At 39.8% G+C, this 11,491-nt stretch overlaps 1 non-coding gene across 1 annotated transcript; it reads right to left on the bottom strand.

The window, feature by feature from the left end:
* Window positions 1-4,601: 4,601 nt before the first annotated feature.
* Window positions 4,602-4,749, bottom strand: LOC111724983. Its single transcript, XR_002773178.1, has one exon. It is a non-coding gene; the product is annotated as a small nucleolar RNA SNORA62/SNORA6 family (small nucleolar RNA).
* Window positions 4,750-11,491: the final 6,742 nt, after the last annotated feature.

Below are 11,491 nucleotides of genomic sequence, written 5' to 3'. Positions count from 1 at the left end.
TGGAGGTTGCTGTGAACTGTGATGCCATGGCACTCTACCTAGGGTGATAGCTTGAGGCTCTGTCTCAAAAAAAAGAAAAAGAGAAGCTTGATAATGGTACCAACTATATAAAGCAAAAAACCCAGGAATGAGTCTTGGAGAGGCTGCATTGCACAGAACCAGGCAGTTCCAAACTTTCTAATGATGAGTCTTGGGGGGTGGAGGGGGCAGGGGGAAGGGAGGGGTGTCCAGATTTCCTTTCCACCCCAACAAACAAGGATGGAATTTCTAGGATAGGACATATGGAAACCCAGGGAATAGTGATTTATTAAGAAAGGAGGTTTGGAAATCTGAATGCTACCACTTTCCAGCTATGCCATCTACAGCAAGCGATGTTTTCTAAGGCTTTAATTCCTCACGTAGCCTGAAAACTTAAGAGACAACTTTGGCTCTAACGTCAGGAAGACCAGTTTGAGGACCAGCCCAGTCACTTACTAGCTGAGTGATCTTTGGTAATTCAATGTGTAACACTGGCATAGTAATATTTATTTTGTGAAGTCTAGGTCAGGATTAAATAAAGTACACCATGTATCTAAATTACTTAGTTTAATACTTTGCATATGACAAGTGCCCAGGAAGCTGTAGGTGTTAGTACTATGATCACTGTTCGTATTTCCCCATCAATGGCTCTATGGCCTTCCAAATGGCATGATGGCCCATAAGTTCCTGAATGATATCCAGATCAGCACTTAGGTTACCCGGACCAGGTGTTGGTGGGGGAGCAGCTCTTCTGAGGGACAGAGTCACTTAGGAGGACAACTCAGTGACAGCAGGATTTCTTACATTAGGGAACCCATGTTGGGGAGTGTCATCAAAGGAATCATTTTACAGTAGAGAGAAAGACCTACAGGAGGGTGTGAGACCACATCTTGATCAAGAAGGAATTTGGAACATCTGTCTCACCCACAGATAAAGAGGAAGCCAGGTCCCTTTTAGGGAAGGACTTGGGGTTACTAAGGCACACGGATGAAGCAAGCCTTTAATTTTAATATTTTAAAATACATGTTTGTGTAATGTTGCAAGGCAGGGTTTCCTGTTTTACAGACTGCTGCCCCCACAGAATAAAGTGCCCCTTGGACAAGAACACGATGACAAAGGTTCTAGTAATCTCCAGGTGAAGGTGGGGTGCAGTGGGTGTGAGCACCTACAGCAGAGGGCAGGGAAGAGGAGGAGGAGGCAGAAAAAATAGCCTCAGTTACACAGTCTTCTCTGACTCTGAAATTATAGGAAAAATTGGACAAAAAGTAAAAAAAGCAAGCAAGAGCTCCCTCTGACCAAGGATCATTGATGTTGGGCAGGAGCATTGGGCACCTTTTGGAATAATCATTGTTTTCTCTCCCGAGCACATAGGGATGGACCATTCATTTCTCTGCCTGGGGCACTGCTCCCTCTGTCAATGGCCACCAGCCCTTGCTAAGCATTCACCAAGAAGAAAATAAATCATAAGACCTCAAAACTGAAAAAAGCTGGTCATTCCTGTCTAGCCCCTATCTAATACAAGAATCCTCTAAAAGAAAAGGAAAACATGCATAACACCTAGCTTTAGGTAGAGAGACACAGACACAGATACAGATAAAGGCATAGAGACAGAAAGGTAAGTACGGAGTGTAACAGAGAGAGAGGCAGAGAGAGAGAGAAACACACAGAGAATTGACTTACACAGGATATTTGCCAAGTCTAGAACATGAAAAATAAATTCCATTTCTTCAATATTCTTTTTCTGATTAATGATGAAATCTATAGCTGTATATTTAAAGATACTTTGTAGAAAAAGGTTTGGACATACTGTTTAAAAATGTAACATATTATTTAAAAATAAAAAATTCCCCAGGTAGCCAGACTTTTCAAATATATTTCTTCCCAGAAGGATATCCTAAAATTTCTCTCAATACACATTTATACAATTTTTATTTCCTTTCTCTGATTTCTACCTATTAATGAATATCAGCTAGTATGAATGAGCAAAAGTATTGTGTTTACTTGTGTAAAGTTCCCTAGCTCAACACCACTTCTGGCTTGTTAGGGATTCCTTTTCTCCTGTGGAATCAGTTACACATGTGCCATGTACTTTTCTGATTACTCCTCCATTCATCTTTATTTGGGGTTGATGGGTTCCTAAGCTTTCCTTTAAAAATTTTTATCCTTTAAGACTTACTATTTCCTAAAATTTTTTTTGCCAATAAATATAGTTGGCAGAAGTGCTGCTATTACTATTCTAAATTTCATGGAGAAAGAGCCAAGAGAGGCGAGAGTAATGGAATTGGAATTGAACTGGCCACCACCATCCCTGTCTTCAGGTAGCTGTTCCAGGTGATGTCTGAGGGGACGCGGGCTCCTTGGTGTTATTCGGGTTGTGAAATTTAAATACAGGATACTCAACTGCAAATATTCCGAGTGTAAGTAGTCTCTGAAATATATCTAATAAAGACACTACTCGAAATACCTGCGTGGATTCTCTCTCTCTTTTTTGTTAACTTTGACAACTTTCCAGTTTATTTTATTATCTACTTTTCTAAAACTTCAGAATACAAGGGCACAAATGATTAGGTTACATTGTTTGTATTTCTAAGGTAAAGTTCAAGTTGTAGGTGAGCCCTTCACCTAGGTGGTGTGCTATATATCCTTACATTGTGTACCTTAGGTAAGATCTCACCAATTCCCCATCCACCTCCCCTCTCCCCCCTCTCCTTTTCCCCCACCCCTTTAATTACATTTCTCTTTCCTGTGGGCATGTAGTTGTTTATCTATTGGTTTCATATTAGTATTGGATTGAATTGTCTTAAAATATAGCAGGAGACATCTATCTGAGCCTCAGTGAAGTCCTCTTGTTGAGGGCTAGGGAGAGCCTTAGATCGCTTCTCTTCCCTGCTGAGTGAAGCTATTTCTCTGTTAAACTCCTCTCTCTGCTGGTACCCGAGGCTGGGAACGGTGCCATCTATTCCCACCTTTGCCACACCGTCAGTCAGGTGGATGTTTGTGGAGCACGTGGGAGAAGAGGAGCAGTATTTACACATCCCACTGCAATCCTGAACTTGATAGCCTTTGTCACTCTGTCACGTGTCGGTCGGTGATATGACAGTCAACTGTTTATGATGACACTGAGCCCAATCCTTCTGAGCACCCCACCACACGTGCTGGCCGCCCTGGCCTCACCTCTCTTGTGGGGTGAGGAGCACGTGCCCACCTATACTCCAGGCCCCCTTTCTAGACTTGCCAGGTGCACCCAGGATTCTAGAATTCCCTGCGCACACATCCCCAAGCTCACTTTAGGGACCTGCACGGGCCCCTTCTCAGGTCCATCCTAAAAGTGACAGCCTAGAGATGGCTCAAAGGAGACTATTGGGGAAGGGAAGAGGGGACTGAATTTGGATATGTAGAATAACGTACTCACAGCCATGTGTGCCAGGCTCCTAATCCAGCAGGACAGAACTGGGGTTGGAAAAGATGCTGAGTGCTAGCTGCCTTCTTTTGTACTTTTGCCCTGGACCCCCACAAAGGTGAGATCTGGGCCTGTCCACAAGGTATGAGGGTAGGTCTTCAACTCCAGAAGTCCCAGGAATTCTGGAAGTTAAGCATGTGTTCAGGTGGTGTAGGGGCTGCATGACCAAGACAGAAAGCCTCATACAACTCCTGACCCCCAGGGAAAGAAGGAAGTAGTTACCTGCTGTGCCTCACTGAGGGATATATCCTAGTGAGGCTGCCTCGGCACTCCTGACTCTCACCTTCACTGGAGAACAGGCAGGAAAAGTACATGTGTGACTGACTGGCTTTGCTGTTCAGCAAAAATTTTGGTAAGAAGGGGTAAGAAATTGTAAGTCAAAGGCCTCTGAGGGTGTTGTCTCAGATGTGAGCCCTTCCTGTCTGAGTTCTCTACTGTCTCTCTACGAATTGGGGGCTTGGAGCATTGTGAAGCCCTGTGTAAACAAGGACAGTCACTGCAGGGGAGCATGGAAGATGGGGTTCGGGTGCCCACCAGCATTGATACCTGGTTCTGCAGCTGGAAATCAGGAACCTTTCACAATCTTTTCACAACCTTTTATGAAAAGTAAATGAGATGATTAAAATTATAACTAGGCCTGGTGCAGTGGCTCACACTTGTAATTCAGCAGTCTGGGAGGCTGAGGCAGGAGGATCCCTTGAGCTCAGGAGTTTGAGACCAGCCTGAGCAAGAGGGGGACCCCATATCTACCAAAAATAGAAAAACTAGCCAGTGTTGTGGGTGCCTGTAGTCCCAAGTACTCAGGAGGATGAGAGAGGAAGATCACTTGAGCCTAAGAAGAGTTTGAGACTGATGCCCCAGCACTCAATCCAGGGCAACGTGTGAGACTCTGCCTCAAAAAACAAAACTAAATAAGTAAGTAAAATTAACAACTATGTAACATATCACAGTTTACAAAGTTGTACCTATGAGCAGGGACTCATTGACTCCTCACAGAAGTATTCACACCTCCAGTCTGCAGGTGAAATATGAAGTTGAGAGAGAGAAAGAAACTTGTTCATGGTAACACAGAGCCAGATTCAAGTTTAGGCATTAAGTGTAAAGGTGTAACTTTTTTTTTTTTAATTGTAGCAAGGATTACTATCTAACTTCACTCATTAGGCCAGAGATCCTATGGTACTAAGCAAAAAACTCACCATCTGGTAGCATACCACATACACTACTGAGCTCATGGGCCAGAGCCTCAACCCCAAGCTCTAAAAACATGCACAACTTCTCTTTACATCACCTGATTCGCCTTTCATCAAGCCAATACTCATGAACATGCTTTGTGAATGAGTCATTAACATACCAATGACCATGCTGATTGTCACATTTTATGATTTTGAAGAAATATGGTTTTGAAATATTGCCTTTACAGGTGAGACCTTAGATGCTGAAGGCCTTGAGTATAGCCAGCTCTTCCTTCCTTCCCATCAGAACAGCAGTTTATTGAGGGCTGCTGGAGGGGTGGAGGTGAAATCAGAGCACAGCTGTAAACACTATCCAAGACCATGCGGCTACTTGTCACCTGGTGCTCTCAGATGGAACTTTTACCCACCATTGCCCTTTTCAAAGACAATATGAATCTACAGTATTTCATAGAAAATAATATGGTGCTTGTTTTGCCCAAATGTCACTCCTCCCTAGAACATGAAAAGCAATGCCAGATAACCAACTTTTGAGTCACAGATGTAATTTTCCAAGATTACAGTTATAAAAATACAATAGGTATAAAATAAATAAAATAAAATATAAATAACTGTAATTACCTTGAGTATATATGAAGTTTTCTACCATGGAACTCACACATACGCTGTGTGTGTGTGTGTGTGTGTGTGTATACAAATGTCACGCTTACTTTCATAACATCCCTGCAGAAGCAAAAAAGAGAAATATAATCACTATGTTATACAACTATACCTATAAGTTTCCCTCTAGCTCTAAAAGTCAGAGTTCCAAACCTATGGAAGAACTTGATGCCATCCAAGTAGGACCAATCAATCAGTTTGATTTGACATGCACAGGGCTTTAAGCAATGTGAACCAACATTTAAAATTCAGGAATTTTCACAGAGAAATCTAGATTTGCAGCTTAACCCAAAAAATCAGCAGATCTAGCAAAAATCATTCGAGCTACAGGCTTTCAATGGGAGGTTAGTTTACTAACCTGGCCACGGCTAATTTCAGTTAACCTGACTAGCTTTCTAAAGCCTTTCTTTAACTTTGTGATTCCTTGTGTCACCAAGATGTATAAACACATTTATGTTTATAATGATGCCTTTAAAGTCAGTGTGACTTAAGTAAAGACAATAAGGACATAGCATAGTCTGGTATAATGGTCATGGTTTGTGAGGACACAAAGGTCTCAAAGGTCCAGCTGTGACCCATTAGTACACTAGTTGCCTCTAATGTGAATTACCTGCAAGAGATTTTTAAGCCTACTCTCCCATTACCCAGACTAATTAAGTCAGGATCTCTGAAGGTGCAGTCCTCATCTTAGTACTATAATTGTTGTTTAATGTAATTATTGAAGTACAACATACAGACAGTAAAATAACAAAGCATACAAAATTACCAGCAACCCCAGATGCTCCCTTTGTGCCCCTTTTCAGTCTCTACCCCACCTTCCTCAACTCTTCTGCCTTCTAACACCCCAGATTAATGTAGCCTATTCTCGAACTTTATGTAAATGGGGTATGACTGAATGCATTCCTCGGTGTCCAGATTCTATTGCTCAGCTTTTAGGACTGAGACACATCCATGTTGCTGTGTGTAACAGTAGCTGCTTCACTGTTACTGATGTATAGTATTCCATCATATGATTACATCACAGTCTATTTTACTATCCTATTGTTGACAGAAATCTGGAGTGTTTTTGAGTTTGGGGTCTAAAACAGTTAATGCTGCTATGGTTCGTGAACATTCTTGAACGTATCTTTAGATGAAGTACGCATTCTGCAGAAAATATACCTGGGAGAGGAAATGCCTGGTCATGAGGCATATTTATATTTAGATTCACAGATACTGCCAAATACTTTTATAAAGTTGTGCTAATTCATACTCTCCCGGCAGCGAGTATGAGAGTTCCAGTTACTTAATATCCTCACCAACACTTCTATTATTTAGATTTTAAATTTTAGTCTTTTGGTACTTCATTGTGGTTTTAATTTGCATTCCTCTGATAGCTAATAAGATTGAGTGTGTTCATTCAATCCTACAATTCTTCTACTAGGTATATATCCAGAAGACCAAAAATCACATTATAACAAAGATATTTGTACTAGAATGTTTATTGCAGCCCAATTCATAATTGCTAAGTCATGGAAGAAGCCCAAGTGCCCATCAACCCATGAATGGATTAATAAATTGTGGTATATGTACACAATGCAATATTATGCAGCCTTAAGGAAAGATGGTGACTTTACCTCCTTCATGTTTTCATAGATGGAGCTGGAAAATATTCTTCTTAGCAAAGTATCTCAAGAATGGAAGAAAAAGTATCCAATGTCCTCAGCCCTACTATGAAACCAATGTATAGCTTTCTTATGAAAGCTACAACCCAATTATAGCTCAAGAAGAAGGAGAAAGGGGAGAAGGAGGGGAGGGGAGGGGGGAGGATGGGTGGAGGGAGAGTGATTGGTGGGACCACACCTATGGTGCATCTTACAAAGGTACATGTAAAGCTTACTAGGTGTAGAACATAAATGTCTTAACACAATAACTAAGAAAATGCCGCGAACGCTATGTTAACCAGTTTGATGAAAATATTTCAAGTTGTATATAAAACCAGCACACTGTACCCCATGATTGCATTAATGTACACAGCTATGATTTCATTAAAAAAAAAACAAAAAAACAAAAAACCCTGATTGTGTTTCATGGTTTTTTGCCATCGGAACACGCTTTTCTGCAAAGAACCTTTTTAAATCTCTTGCCCATTTTTCTATTATGTTGGTCTACCTTTCAAAATTGACTTATTTATGTTTTGGACATGACTCCTTGTGGTTATATGCATCCCAAATGCTCTCTATGAACAATTGGACTTTCACTTTTTCAAAGGTATGGTTTGAGAAACAGAAGTTCTTAATTTTAATATAGTCCAATTTATAGATCTTTTTCATCATGTTAGTACTTTTAGGGTCTTGTTTTAAAAAATCACTGCCAACCCCAAGGTCATAAAAATCTATCTTCTACTTTACCATCTAGAACAGTTAGAACAGTGGTTCTCAACCACTGTGACCCTTTAATACAGTTCCTCATGTTGTGGTGACCCCCAACCATAAAATTAGTACAGTAGTTGCCTCTAGTGACCCACCAGTGCACTAGTTGCCTCTAGTGACCCATTAGTGCACTAGTTGCACTTTATGGTTGGGAGTCACCACAACACGAGGAACTGTATTAAAGGGTTGTGGCATTAGGAAGGTTGAGAACCACTGATCTAGAACAATGAGGTTCAGTGTGGGGGGGGGGATGGGAATCACATATGTAATTTTAAATTACCTAATAGCCACATTTTTTAAAATAAAAAAAGTGAAATTAATTTGGATATTTTCTATGCAAGCCAATATATCCAAAATATTATTTCAACATGTAATCAATGTAGAAATTATTAATGAGCTATTTTACATTCTTTTTCTAGAGTAAGTTTTTGAAATCTGCTCAGTGTTTTATACCCAAAGCACAGGTCCATTGGACCAGCCACATTTCAGGGACTCAATATCCACACGAATCCAGTGGCTGCCATATTGGACTGTGAAGCTCTAGAAGTTATATAGATTTACCTGTCACATCTAGATTAATACTTAGATCTGTATGGATTTTGAGGTGAGAATCAATAATTTTTTTCTGTAGGGATATTCAAATGGCCATCCTTTCCTGAAGTGGCAACATTGCCATAAATCAAGGGTCTGAATATGTGGAGGTTTATTTCTAGCACTTCTAGTTTATTTCATTGATCTGTTATGCCCCAGAATTTAGTATTTTTTTTAAGTTCCCTAGTTGATTTTAATTTTCAACCAGTGTTGAGAACCACTATCAGTCACAAAATTTAACTAGTAGATCATGACCAGGAATTTCATAGAATGGAATGGAATAGAAAAAAATAACATTAAAGTATATCAAGTATTATTTTATGAAACTATTATTTCAGAAAATTGTGTATGTGTGTGTTCTAAGTTGAGATCTGAAAAGTATCTCTTACTATAAGCAATAGTCAAAAAGGTCAAAAACTACAATAGTGTAATCAGTCTTTTAAACAATCATTTAGGAAAATCTAACTGCATATTATTTTATAGTTCTCATCTAGAAAAGCTATGAAGTTTTACTCTTATATGATTAGTTATAAGCCAGAATTCCACATAAGGCAGATCTCTGTGAAATAAGCCAGGTAAAGCCAGCTACAGCTGATGGAACAGGAGGAGCTCATTACAAGACTCTGCGATTTTGACCAAAAGTGGATTATAGTAATGACCTTGTGATGTGAACATCACAAATGAAAATTGCTAATCTGTACAATTTGAGGTTTGTTTAGTGTCCGCATATTGTATGTTTTTAAAGTTTTAATCTTATGTTAAATAAGAAAACAACTTTGAGGGAAAGAAATTGTAGCCAATTTAGTTATTAAAAGAGGTCAAATATCTTCAATGTTGAAGAAAATGCCCTCAGAATTTTTTGCTTAAATCTTGAAATGATTAGTTTATTGCTCAGTCTGTGTCAGGAGCAATCCAATCAACAAGTATTTATTTATTTATGTATTTTTTTTGAGACAGAGTCTCACTATGTCGCCCTCAGTACAGTGCCATGGCGTCATAGCTCACAGCAACCTCTAACTCTTGGGCTTAAGCAATTCTCTTCCCTCAGTCTCCCAAGTAGCTGGGACTACAGGCACCTTCCACAATGCTCGGCTATTTTTTTGTTGCGGTTGTCATTGTTGTTTAGCTGGCCAGGGCTGGGTTCAAACCCGCCAGGTTTGGTGTATGTGCTGGTGCCATAACCACTGGGCTACGGGCGCCGAGCCTCAACAAATATTTATTGACCGTCCAATAAAATATGTCTGGCAAAGGGATCAAAATAAGACAAATAAACCTAGTTCCAGCATACAAGAACTGTAGAGAGAATTAAATGGATTATTACACATGGTTTTTCTTCACTAACTATTTCATTTTAGAACACAGATATAGTACATAAAAATGATTTCAAGCCCCTTAATGTTAATATCTGATCTCTTCATATAACCTAAACAGATGCCTTAGCAATAAATTTTTTGTTTTCCCATTAATGAGAAATGTGTGCATCTTTGGGTTTTGTTTTCATATGTATGTGAGTGTGTATGTGCATATGTGTGTACTAATCCTGAGAAGACAGATTTAGGTATTCTGATTAAATATCTTCTTTTGCTATTTCCTAAAGATATAATTCAGGAAACAATAAAAAGAAACTTCCCATCAAATTGACATTTATATTAACCAAACACTAGCACAAATCCTCTCCATGGAACTTCCATTGATCAGGTAAGCCAAAAAATAAATAACCAAAACTTTTTAACTTATATTTGAGTATAAACACACATAGACTTAGAAATGTAACATTTGGATACATGGGAAAGGTGAAATTTGTCTCAAGGTCACCCAAGCCAAATCCCTTTCTTATTTGAGATATCTCCTATTTATTAATAAGCTTTCTCAGATGTTAAGATATGATAATAACAAACTTTAGAAATAATCTATTTTAGAAACACAGTGATTGTTAAAGCCCACTTACAATCAACATCTGTCCACCATCAATAGGAAGCCTCTTTGGAAAACTTTGGCTATTGGAGCGTTGTATAAATTCAGAGATTCTTAATCTCGCCATTCATTTGCCAATTTGATTTTTTTTTTTTTTTAGACAGAGCCTCAAGCTGTCCCCCTGGGTAGAGTGCTGTGGCATCCCAGCTCCCAGCAACCTCCAACTCCTAGGCTGAAGCGAGTCTCCTGCCTCAGCCTCCCAAGTAACTGGGACCACAGGTGCCCTCCACAATGCCCGGCTATTTTTTGGTTGCAGCCATCATTGTTGTTTGGCGGGCCTGGGCTGGATTTGAACCCAGTATGTGGCTGGCACCTTAGCCGCTTGAGCCACAGGCGCTGAGCTGCCAATTGGATTTTTTATACTGGAGCTGTAATTTATTTATTTTAATTAGGCTTTTAGCTTAATTTATTATCTTTAAAATCCCAACTATAAGGACAAATCTTAAGGCAATGTATGGCTATAAAATCTTAAGGCAATGTAAGGCAATGTATGGCTATAAAATGATGGGATGGATCATTGCACAGGGCTTAGGAAAATAAGTCCTGCTACTTTAGAATGCATTCTTTCATGTTGCCAATTGTCTCTGTCTACCTAGGGCTGACACAGAGATTTCTCCAATCATTCTGGGTCCATGCAGTAAATAAAATCGTGAACTTGGGCTGCATATAATAAGAAGGGTGTGTTGGGTGTGGAAGTATTTCCAGGAGAAAGAATTATTTGCATTTGATTTCAGAGGGAACTCCTCTGTGTTCCCTCCTCCTGTCTCTCTGTTATGACCTGCATTTCCTCAGGATTCAAAGTTAGGACGGATTGTCAAAACACCATTCTTGATGCCAACTGGCCTTCTCAATGCACTTGATTTAGGCTTTTTGCCAGTAAATAAGTTGATCACTCTTGTCAGGTCAATATTTGTACTGCATCCCTAAATTCACACCAGGGAGGTCTTTGAAAGCCCAAAGCTCATTGTAAATGGCCTGGGGCCCAATATAAATGAATGGATGCCACAATATACTCTGTTCCGTAAGGATGGAGCAGCTTTGGAGCCAGCCCAGTATCCTCCTTCCATGTACACTCAGCCAGCTCTTGGCAATGCTCATACTATGGCTGTGGGGGCCAGGGAAAACTCACATAAACTGCGTGTGTATAAAAATGTACTTTTCCTGACCTATCATTTTGAGATGATCAG

This window comes from Otolemur garnettii, unplaced genomic scaffold (assembly GCF_000181295.1).
Source record: "Otolemur garnettii isolate 467f Iridium unplaced genomic scaffold, OtoGar3 scaffold00029, whole genome shotgun sequence".
Lineage (NCBI taxonomy): Eukaryota > Metazoa > Chordata > Mammalia > Primates > Galagidae > Otolemur > Otolemur garnettii.
The sequence above is the reverse complement of the archived record's forward strand: the minus strand, read 5'-3'. Positions and strand labels throughout refer to the sequence as shown.